Raw genomic sequence first — 12,471 nt, forward strand, 5'->3', positions numbered from 1 at the left:
TTAGCCACATCGTGCGTGGAAAGAGCCGCCTGCCGCTGACTCCTGGCGGCGGCTCTTCCGCGATTACCGACAGACTGTCAGAAAGTTAACATCTGGTTTGAGGAATTCAGTTTTGTTTGGCCTCCAAATTCTCCATATGCCAGGCAAGCATCTGTTGGCTATGCTGGAAAAACAACTCCAATCCATAAGGCATCTTACAGTACTTAAAGCATCTTCTCCTACTTTCTTGGTGTCAAACACCGGTCCACAAGACATCTCTAGGGGTCTTGTGGAGTCCATACCTTGTTGGGTTTACATTGTTTTGGTCACAGAAGACAGTTGTACACAATATTAGACTGGTGGCTTTAATGTTTTGGCTAACTAAAATTAGGAACACACACTTACTGCAAGATGATGGTCGTAGAGCTGTCACTGCTAACGCAAACTATGAATTGATAACATATGACACTACTGTTGGGAGTCCAGAAATGCCAGAGATGTTATAACATTGTATGCAGCATTAGGACCCGTCAACTCTATTTTCCATGTTTCTCTTAAAGTTGTATATATTTGTCTCTTTTTAAAAAAAAATACCAACATTTAAAAAAGATTGTGTCGGTCACAATCGAACATCATTGCACATTTCTCTTAGTAAATCACCTCTTTTTAATCTATGTAAAGCTCAATACTCACCTGACAATGGATCGGAGAATCTCACAGCCTCGGAGAGCCTCCCAACAATCGAGGTTCCTCGATCCATCTTCCTGCCCGTGGGAACCCGCACCATCACCCAATGGCATACGACAGGCACGAATGAGAGTTCAAACGATCGCAGCACTCTGCGTGGGAGTCATCGGGGATCTTAAAGATACGAACCGCCATGACGGTCATTATCGCCACGTGTCACAAAGCGTCATTTGCCTAATCAGGCACTTGTACCCACCTTATGAAATTGTGGAACCCATCGCTCATTGCTCAAAAAATCGTCGTTGTAAGAATCACGTGAAAAATCGTGAGGTGGGTACAAGCTTTAAGATGTGATGAGAGACAGATGGGGTTTCCACATCCTACCTGCTGTGAAGGTACAAAACAAGTTGCTGTTATGCACTGTGCCCATACAGTATTACATGAACATGCCACATAAAACACAGTGTAATCAAACAGACTTATTTTGCTTATTTTATCTATGATTATTTTTCTTTTTTGAATGCATTTGAATGTATAGCAATATATGTTTTATTCCACATGCTATAAGGATTGACATATGAAAACACAGTGCACTATGCCATCCATTGGCTAAAGATCAAAAGTCTCATCTAGCCTTAAAATTGTCTGCAATAAAGTTGAAGATATGATGGTCAAAAAAGGGGAAAAAGAATATAACGAGAGGGCTTAGGCATGCCTAATTTTACCAAGGTTATGCTTTATAACATACAGAGGTTTTGTGAAAGAAGAGCAAACTGTTTTCATTTACCGGATTATCTGAAGTTACAGCATAAAATGTACCCTTTTTTATATAAATTAAGCAGATTGTATGTATTATGTCCACACATGTACTATTTTCCTTTATTTAAAGGGAATGTAAAACTTTTCATCTGAAAAAATGAATTATAAAGAAATATAATAGGGCAGATAGTGTGTATTGTTCACTGTAAGATGTAGTATTCTGCATTACATTATTATTACATTATTATATTGTTTTTACATGATTTATTTTAAAATTCATATCCTGCCTTTTTATTTTTCGTTTTAGATGGAGTTGAAAAAAGAGATGGGCTAAAAAAAATAAAATAAACAGGTGGCTTTTCAGTTTTGACTTAAATGCCTCCAGGGTTGGAGCTGTCTTGATTGGGTGTTTCAAGACCTTCCGAAGAGTATGGGTGCCATGACAGAAGGCTCTGGCTCCAAAGGCTTTTAGTTAGACTCTGGGGGTGGTCAAGTTATTCGATCCTGTTGATCTGAGGTTATGGGAGGTGTGACGCAGTTGCAGCAAAACCTTTAGGCAAATCCTTGCATCAGACATTGCAAGATACTGTATATGACGAGATACTAAACTGGTGACCCTTATTCCTGTCTCGCTTCCTAGCTATGCTTTTCAGTTTTTACTCGTATTCTTCCTCCTCAGGGTCCTCCTTACTCCACCTTATAAAGATACTGGGAATGCACAGCTGTGTGCCCTTTGCCTGCTCTCCCTCATCAACTAGTAAAAAAACCTAAACATCCAACTCTTCCTCCATCACCTTCTCCCTGCTTGGGTGAGATGTAATCCAAGGTCTGCCCTTGACATCTTTTGCTGCAGATAAAAATTCCCCTCTCATATCAACATAGGCAGAAACTGCTACATCCACTGGCACTAACCCAATAATTCCCTTTTTGTTTTGGAGATCAGAACTCAGAACCTCCTTCTTCCTTTATTTGTCTCTACAGGTCTGAAACAAAGGAACACAGGTCTTGAAGAATTACTGTATAATAGATGGTTCAGGGTCTGTAACAACTAGAAATGTTAAGGGGGCTGCGGTAAGTATCTCACGTCCCTCTCCCTACTACAGATTTACATTAATGCACAATTTATCAATCAAATGTTCTTCCTGTCAATTTTGATTAGTCTACTTCCCATCTGCATATAAGGTGCATTACATTTTCATGAAAACCTAAATAATCAGCATAGCCATTGTTCGCCATCTTTACTCATAAATATTAGCTATGCTGAGTTGTGCTGAATAGGAACTATCAGTCTTAGGCCTAGCACAAACCTTAAATTGTTGTTATCCAAAATGATTGGCCCTTTCAGATGACACCTGTATAAACATGCTGCTTAGCTATCAGAAAAGCAACATCTTCTGCCCCATAGAGAAAGAGAAGGTGGAAAAGCCGAATTTGGAAAGAGCCGCAGCAGGAAATAAAAATATTAGGCATTATGTTCCACCATGTCTAATTGTTAACGACCAGCCTGAAGACACCAGGCGCACCTGTAGACAATATGGGAAGGCCCCTAAAAGCATACATTTGAAATCGGTGTCGGGAGACTTGGGCGCAGGATACAGCCGGTATATGGCTTATCCTGCTGCTGCACAAGTTCCCGGCCGTGTTAAATACTATTCCCCCTCCAGGCCGCCATGGATGGTGGGAAATTATATAATTCGGCTTCCAGCTATTGCTGGAGGCCGTATTATTGTGTTTTAAAAGCAACTTCAGCTCTGTCTTCTGACGGCGCCGACGTTACTCACTGAGCGCCGCTATAGCTGTAATTCCTATTACAGTCTATGGTGACACCGGCTGCACCCAAATCTTCCTGTGCTGAAAAGCACTGCTCCGCCCCAAAATGATCTAGAACAGTTGTGTTGAGTTTAGTAAGAGAGTTTAGCTCAGGAACAGCTGGGAGCTGACTGTTCTTCATACAGAAGAACAGTATTCACTACAGTATTCATAACAGGAAATGCTTTATTTTCCAAATACATTTTTCCTCCAGTTTTGGGGACTTGTTCTCTTGTATTCACAATTCATCTACTATCACTGTGTAACTTGAATGTAAATATTGAGCCTAGCTTGGTATTTATAGCCGACTACAGTGTTTACTTACACCTATTTCATAATAACCCCCTTAACCACTTGAGGACCGTGGGCTTTATCCCCCTTAAGGACCAGGCACTTTTTTTCCATTCAGACCACTGCAGCTTTCACGGTTTGTTGCTCACTCATACAACCTACCACCTAAATGAATTTTAGCTCCTTTTCTTGTCACTAATAAAGCTTTCTTTTGGTGCTATTTGATTGCTGCTGCGATTTTTAGTTTTTATTATATTCATCAAAAAAGACATGAATTTTGGCAAAAAAATGATTTTTTTAACTTTCTGTGCTGACATTTTTCAAATAAAGTAAAATTTCTGTATACATACAGCGCGAAAAATGTGGACAAACATGTTTTTGATTAAAAAAAACCCATTTAGCGTATATTTATTGGTTTGGGTAAAAGTTATAGCGTTTACAAACTATGGTGCAAAAAGTGAATTTTCCTATTTTCAAGCATCTATGACTTTTCTGACCCCCTGTCATGTTTCATGAGGGGCTATAATTCCAGGATAGTATAAATACCCCCCAAATGACCCCATTTTGGAAAGAAGACATCCCAAAGTATTCACTTAGAGGCATAGTGAGTTCATAGAAGATATTATTTTTTGTCACAAGTAAGCGGAAAATGACACTTTGTGACAAAAAAAAAAAAAGTTTCCATTTCTTCTAACTTGCGACAAAAAAAAAAAATGAAATCTGCCACGGACTCACCATGCCCCTCTCTGAATACCTTGAAGTGTCTACTTTCCAAAATGGGGTCATTTGTGGGGTGTGTTTACTGTCATTGCATTTTGGGGTGTGCTAATTTGTAAGCACCCCTGTAAAGCCTAAAGGTGCCCATTGGACTTTGGGCCCCTTAGCGCAGTTAGGCTGCAAAAAAGTGCCACACATGTGGTATTGCTGTACTCAGTAGAAGTAGTATAATGTGTTTTGGGGTGTATTTTTACACATACCCATGCTGGGTGGGAGAAATATCTCTGTAATTGACAATTTTTTAAATTTTTTTACACACAATTGTCCATTTACAGAAGTCTTTCTCCCACTCAGCATGGGTATGTGTAAAAATACACCCCAAACACATTATACTACTTCTCCTGAGTACGGCGATACCACATGTGTGGCACTTTTTTGCACCCTAACTGCGCTAAGGGGCCCAAAGTCCAATGAGTACCTTTAGGATTTCACAGGTCATTTTGAGAAATTTCGTTTCAAGACTACTCCTCACGGTTTAGGGCCCCTAAAATGCCAGGACAGTATAGGAACCCCACAAATGACCCCATTTTAGAAAGAAGACACCCCAAGGTATTCCGTTAGTAGTACGGTGAGTTCATAGAAAATTTTATTTTTTGTCACAAGTTAGCGGAAAATGACACTTTGTGAAAAAAAAATAAAAATCAATTTCCGCTAACTTGTGACAAAAAATAAAATCTTCTATGAACTCACCGTACTACTAACAGAATACCTTGGGGTGTCTTCTTTCTAAAATGGAGTCATTTGTGGGGTTCCTATACTGTCCTGGCATTTTAGGGGCCCTAAACCGTGAGGAGTAGTCTTGAAACAAAATTTCTCAAAATGACCTGTGAAATCCTAAAGGTACTCATTGGACTTTGGGCCCCTTAGCGCAGTTAGGGTGCAAAAAAGTGCCACACATGTGGTATCGCCATACTCGGGAGAAGTAGTACAATGTGTTTTGGGGTGTATTTTTACACATACCCATGCTGGGTGGGAGAAATAACTCTGTAAATGGCCAATTGTGTGTAAAAAAATCAAAAGATTGTCATTTACAGAGGTATTTCTCCCACCCAGCATGGCTATGTGTAAAAATACACCCCAAAACACATTATACTACTTCTCCCGAGTACGGCGATACCACATGTGTGGCACTTTTTTGCACCCTAACTGCGCTAAGGGGCCCAAAGTCCAATGAGTACCTTTAGGATTTCACAGGTCATTTTTGTTTCAAGACTACTCCTCACGGTTTAGGGCCCCTAAAATGCCAAGGCAGTATAGGAACCCCACAAGTGACCCCATTTTAGAAAGAAGACACCCCAAGGTATTCCGTTAGGTGTATGGCGAGTTCATAGAAGATTTTATTTTTTGTCACAAGTTAGTGAAAAATGACACTTTGTGAAAAAAAACAATAAAAATAAATTTCCGCTAACTTTTGACAAAAAATAAAATCTTCTATGAACTCGTCATACACCTAACAGAATACATTGGGGTGTCTTTTCTAAAATGGGGTCACTTGTGGGGTTCCTATACCACCCTGGCATTTTACGGGCCCAAAACCGTGAGTAGTCTGGAAACCAAATGTCTCAAAATGACTGTTCAGGGGTATAAGCATCTGCAAATTTTGATGACAGGTGGTGTATGAGGGGGCGAATTTTGTGGAACCGGTCATAAGCAGGGTGGCCTTTTAGATGACAGGTTGTATTGGGCCTGATCTGATGGATAGGAGTGCTAGGGAGGTGACAGGAGGTGATTGATGGGTGTCTCAGGGGGTGGTTAGAGGGGAAAATAGATGCAATCAATGCACTGGGGAGGTGATCGGAAGGGGGTCTGAGGGGGATCTGAGGGTTTGGCCGAGTGATCAGGAGCCCACACAGGGCAAATTAGGGCCTGATCTGATGGGTAGGTGTGCTAGGGGGTGACAGGAGGTGATTGATGGGTGGCAGTGACAGGGGGTGATTGATGAGTGATTGACAGGTGAGTGACAGGTGATCAGTGGGTTATTACAGGGAAGAACAGATTGCACTGGCGAATTGATAAGGGGGAGTCTGAGGGCAATCTGAGCGTGTAGGCGGGTGATTGGGTGCCCGCAAGGGGCAGATTAGGGTCTGATCTGATGGGTAACAGTGACAGGTGGTGATAGGGGGTGATTGATGGGTAATTAGTGGGTGTTTAGGGTAGAGAACAGATGTAAACACTGCACTTGGGAGGTGATCTGACGTCGGATCTGCGGGCGATCTATTGGTGTGGGTGGGTGATCAGATTGCCCGCAAGGGGCAGGTTAGGGGCTGATTGATGTGTGGCAGTGCTAGGGGGTGATTGATGGGTGGCAGTGACATGGGGTGATTGATGGGTGATTGACAGGTGATCAGTGGGTTATTACAGGGAAGAACAGATGTAACTAATGCACTGGCGAATTGATAAGGGGGGGGGGGGGGTCTGAGGGCATCTGAGCGTGTAGGCGGGTGATTGGGTGCCCGCAAGATTAGGGTCTGATCTGATGGGTAACAGTGACAGGTGGTGATAGGGGGTGATTGATGGGTGATTGCTGGGTAATTAGTGGGTGTTTAGGGTAGAGAACAGATGTAAACACTGCACTTGGGAGGTGATCTGACGTCGGATCTGCGGGTGATCTATTGGTGTGGGTGGGTGATCAGATTGCCCGCAAGGGGCAGGTTAGGGGCTGAGGGGTGCTGTGGGTGATCAGGGGGCAGGGGGGGGGAGATCAGTGTGCTTGGGTGCAGACTAGGGTGGCTGCAGCCTGCCCTGGTGGTCCCTCGGACACTGGGACCACCAGGGCAGGAGGCAGCCAGTATAATACACTTTGTAAACATTACAAAGTGTATTATACACTTTGTATGCGGCGATCGTCGGGTTAACATCCCGCCGGCGCTTCCGTATGGCCGGCGGGATGTTGCGGCGGGTGAGCGGTGACAGGCGCCGGCTCCGCTCATGCCCCTACAAGGACCGCCGCCTTTGGGCATGAGCTGGTCCTTGTGGGGTCCGCTTCCCGGCCGCCTCTGTGCGTTAGGCGGTCAGGAAGTGGTTAAAGCGGACCTGAACTCTTGCACAACACACACCTAAAAGGGTTTATTCCACATGTAGTTGCTGAAGAAATAAATTCACTTCTCTGTGTCCTGTGTTTGTTTAGCTAGATCAACCTGTCTAATTAGTTCTTATTAGCAACTGTGAATATACTGCAGGAGATCTCTGCCAAGGCAGCTCTGGCATACAATAAACACTGCCACTTAACCCTTTCAGTTCCTTTTTCAAAAGTGAGACCACATACAACTTGAGGTTTTCTTAGGATTTTCATAAATTGTAATGAATAATTTTTTTTCCATACTGTACCATGGCTATTTTTTAGAGCAGAGAGGAAGTTTTGAGTTTAGTTCCACTTGTAAATATGTAGGTTTTACTGCATGTAAAAATAGTATAATTGTATGCATCAGTTGCTTACATTTGTATCATAGTTTTCAGTCAAGCAAATTAAGTGTCATAGAAGGAAATCTTGTGTCCTTCAATGCTACGGTTATGTTCTATTAAGTCCGTGCTGATATTGTAATGATTGATAATCCATAATGGCTTTGTAAATGTAAAAGATAATATGACATATTCTGGTATTGTATGCCTTGTAGTAAAAAAAAGACTGGTTTTATTTAACTGTTTTCTGGGTCTGCCTTTTGCAATGTGTGGCCTTGTTGATTTTATTGATGTCATGGAGTATTTATTATGTAAGAGTGGCAAATTTGGTGTGACTGATAGAAAGCAGTTTATTATATTATGTTCAGTGTACATATTTTATTCGTCCCATGGGTCTCCCATATTGCAGTGGGTAGAGTAAAATTTAATGTAGTGAAATTATACAATAAAAAAAAATCTGAATTATTATTCAACTGTACTTGTGGAAAGTGCATCAACATGCACCTGATTTCCTATCCACTGACAGAATTTACTGGCCGCTCAATTTTACCCAGTATTCAAATGATTTTTATAGCAGCATGATAGCACCTTATTGCAACATAGTGTGCTATTAAATATAGTACTGGTGCTGACAAGGGCAGTAGTATCAATAGCTATAACAGCTGTTATGGGGCCAATTTTGTCCCTATTACTGTTTCATTGTCCTCTTTAACCACTTTACCCCCGGAAGGACGCTTGCAGGTTACTCCGGAAGGACGCTTGCAGGTCGCATGAAACAAATTGGTAATGTTGCCATCTTGTGGCCAAATAGTAAAACTACACCCTAACCATTTTTTACACACAAATAAACTTGTTTTACACAAAAAATTAACTCCTTACCTCCCACACTCCCCAATTTTTTTTTTGTAATTAAAAAAAAAAAAAAAAATTTACAATTTAAAAAAAATACATAAATAGTTACCTTAGGGACTGAACTTTTTAAATATTTATGTCAAGAGGGTATAACACTGTTACTTTATAAACTATGGGCTTGTAATTAGGGATGGAGGCAAAACTGAAAAAAATGCACCTTTATTTCCAACTAAAATATTGGCGGCAAACATTGTGATAGGGACATAATTTAAACGGTTTTATAACCGGGATAAATAGGCATATACATTTCATGGATTTTAATTACAGTAGCATGCATTATTTAAAAACTATAAAGGCCGAAAACTGAAAAATAATAAAAATTTTTCCCACATTTTTTCCTATTTTCCCATTAAAACACATTTAGAATAAAATTATTCTTGGCATAATGTCCCACCTAAAGAAAGCCTAATTGGTGGCGAAAAAAACAAGATATAGTTCATTTCATTGCGATAAGTAATGATAAAATTTTAGACGAATGAATGGAAGGAGCGCTGAAAGGTGAAAATTGCTCTGGTGGTCAGGGGGTAAAACCCCTCAGTTGGGAAGTGGTTAATTTGTATCCCTTTACCCAATGGCCACCAGCCATTTGTAATTAAATGAAGTGGTGGAGAATAGTGCGCTGGGTGAAGTTAGCAGGACTTGGGAATCAGTATTTTTCAGTATACCAATACAAGCATAGCTTCATATTGTCGTTGTTCCATGCCTGATTATTCTGTAAGTTTGGGAAAATGTGATTTTTCTCCATTTATTATGGCTTTTACTTGAGGCATTGGCTATCAATTATAAAGCATTACCGCACGTGATAATGCAGAAAACAGTTGACTTTTCCGAGCACTTAGCAAAATGTCAATTCATAAAGGCTGTTACTGCATGAAAAACTGAAATTCCAGAGCAGTGAGGTAAATTACCGACTTGTGCGGTAATTACCTCAACACTTGTCAGTAAATGTCAATTCATAAGGATTAGAGCAGGCTGTAATGGCACGGAACATACCACCTGCTTTGAAGAGGTGATAAGAGAGCGATAAGAGCAAAGTTAATGGAGACTCACAAGCAGAAGCAGTGAGATCTCCCCAAGGCAGCAGCAGCGAGGGCAAAACAAACAAGGCTTCCCCTAAATACCTTAGGTTGCATGTTTAACCTCTTGGGGTCCTGCTTTTAAGATGTGTATTGCACATCAGAAAGCCTGGTATGTGTAAAGTTTCTTGAAGTTCTTCTACACTGTGGCAATTAAATAGATTTTTAAGAAAGACTAATAGACAGATACAGAGCAGATTCAGGGCAAACAGAGGCAGTATAACAAAACATGCACACCTAAAGGGAAGTTGAGGATGCCTCTTTTATTGTAATGCTGTCTCTGCACAGAGAACAGGAATGTAACAATGTTGTAACAATGTTACCGACAGTTGGGCTTCTGTAAAACACTGCACTTCTATCACTGCTGTGAAAATGTTTATGAATTAGCACACAAAAGTCTAAAATACCAAATGCGGTATTTTATTGCGACCAGGTTTTTTTTTTTACCGCACATGCTTTTAAGAATAATAGCCATTGTGGGGGATTTTCTTTTTCTACATAAAAATTAAATACAAGTGTAAATCCTGAGCTATCCTTTGATCAATAATGCTTTTATAGTTGGCAGGGAGGGAGTTACCTGGGGCCCATAAGGGCCTTGGGGTCAGAGACAATTGCCTCCTTTGCCAACCAAATGCCAGCTGAGATGCTTGGCTCTTTGCTGAGCTACACATTTAGTCCTGGAATGAAGAAAAGAGTTATAACAAGTAAAACACATATCACTACAGTTCACAGTGGGAAATACTATAAGGGAGAAGGGACTGATGCACAGGATAGTGACCAACAACGGAGTGCTGCTTGCCAAGATCCAGTACCAAACAGCGTAAATGAGAAAAAGAAGTTGCGCACATCCATATAAATATTAACTTTTATTAGCAAAAAAAAAAGGAAAATCAATCAGCCAAGCAACAAAACCGCAACCAGGAGAAAGAGGGAGTGTACAAGGCAGTAGGAGGGTCACCCTCCTTGTACACACAATCTCTCCTGGTTGCGGTTTTGTTGCTTGGTAGAGATGGCCCGAACAGTTCGCAGGAGAGGAGTATTCTGCGAACATCGGCTGTTTGCATTCGTCGCAAATAGCAAACATTTGGCGAGTTCGATTCGCCTCCCATACATTATCACTGAGCTAAACCCTTACCTCACAGTCAGCAGACACATGGCTGCCAATCAGCTAGCACCCCTTCCTGGACCCCCCACCCAGGGTCGGCCCGCTCATGAGACGGTGTGAAACTTTTGCCTCAGGCGGCAAAATTCCAGGGGCGGCACCCGCCCGTCCGTGGGTGCGAGGAGCCGGCCGCCGAGCTGGAGGGGTAGCTGGCAGGACGGGGGTATTGGGCCTAGCGGCGGGGAGGGGGGTCGGACCCCCCCCTCCCTCGCCTGGGTCCCCCGTGCTCCGCTCCCCTCCAGCCTTTAATACAAGCAGCCGCTATGTGTAAGAGGCACGGGCGGGGAGGACTCACCTCTTCCTCGTTCCAAGCGTGCGTTCCACTGACGTCACTTCCTGCAACGCTGCAGGAAGTGACGTCAGTGGAGCGCACGCTGGGAAGAGGTGAGTGTCCTCCCCGCCCGTTCCTCTTACACATAGCAGCTGCTTGTATTTAAGGCTGGAGGGTAGCGCAGTTCGGGGGACCCAGGCGAGGGAGGGGGGGTACGACCCCCTCCCCGCCGCTAGGCCCAATACCCCCGTCCTGCCAGCTACCCCTCCAGCTCGGCGGCCCCCCAGAGCGCGCCCCCTACCGGGCGGCAAATAGTCTAGGGCTGCCCTGCCCCCACCCCCCTATAAAAAAGCAGTAGCGGTGGCCATATTGGATTAATTCTCTGCTGGTTGCTGACTGTTAGTGAGAGCAGGGTCAGACTTGCTGCAGATAGGTAGGGAAAGCATTAACTAGGCCTATGTTCTTGCTCCTCAATTTCTGTGAAAGCATCCCAAACAGGCGTTTTGAAGGCTAACACATCGGTTTCCTGTGGGGTTTTTTTGTGTGTCACTCTCCACAGCCCACAGACACTCAGAGCTGTGTGCACACTACTCAGGGCCGGTCCTAGACTTTCTGCTGCCTGAGGCAAACTTGTGAGCATGCGCCCCCCTCCATTTGGAATGAGCACACAGCACAATTTTCACCCTTAGTATAGGTAGTTAGGAGGTAGTTAGGGTAGCCAGGTATAGGTGCCCCCTGTATAGGGTAGCCAGGTATAGTGTCAAGTAGGTGCTAGTCTGGGGGGCCTGGAGTGATATTTAAATAGTGGCTGACCAGGTGGAGGGTGGCTGCCCTGGAGCAGGGCCAGGGATGGTGGCCTGGCTGCCATGGGGGCTGGTGGATCTGAGTCGGTGGCAGAGCTGACAGTGGTCGCAATGTTAGTGCGGCTGAGAGTGGTCGGAGCTGGTTGTGACCATGATGTCCTGCGACAGAGAGAGGGGGAGAGAGAGAGACAGAGATGAAGAGAGGGAGAAAGAGAGAGAGAGGGGGGAGAGAGAGAGACAGAGATACAAAGAGAGGGAAGGAGAGACAGAGGGGGGTAGAGAGACAAAGGGGGGATAGAGAGAGAGAGACAGAGATACAGTACATCCTACTGGGGGAGGAGGAAACAACCGTGCAAATAGCTGCCCGATATGTCACAGCCTGCCACCAACTGAGAGGAACATAATACCACATGGACTGTATTCCCCCCAATACCCCCCTATGGACTATATACCCCAACCCCCTTTATCCTTCCCTTATTCCCACAATCCCCCCCCCCATGTTAATGTTTTGTTTTGTTTTGCTTTGGCAATGCTAAATGTATTTGG

The sequence above is a fragment of the Hyperolius riggenbachi genome, chromosome 4 (genome assembly GCF_040937935.1).
Source record: "Hyperolius riggenbachi isolate aHypRig1 chromosome 4, aHypRig1.pri, whole genome shotgun sequence".
Taxonomy (NCBI): Eukaryota; Metazoa; Chordata; class Amphibia; order Anura; family Hyperoliidae; genus Hyperolius; species Hyperolius riggenbachi.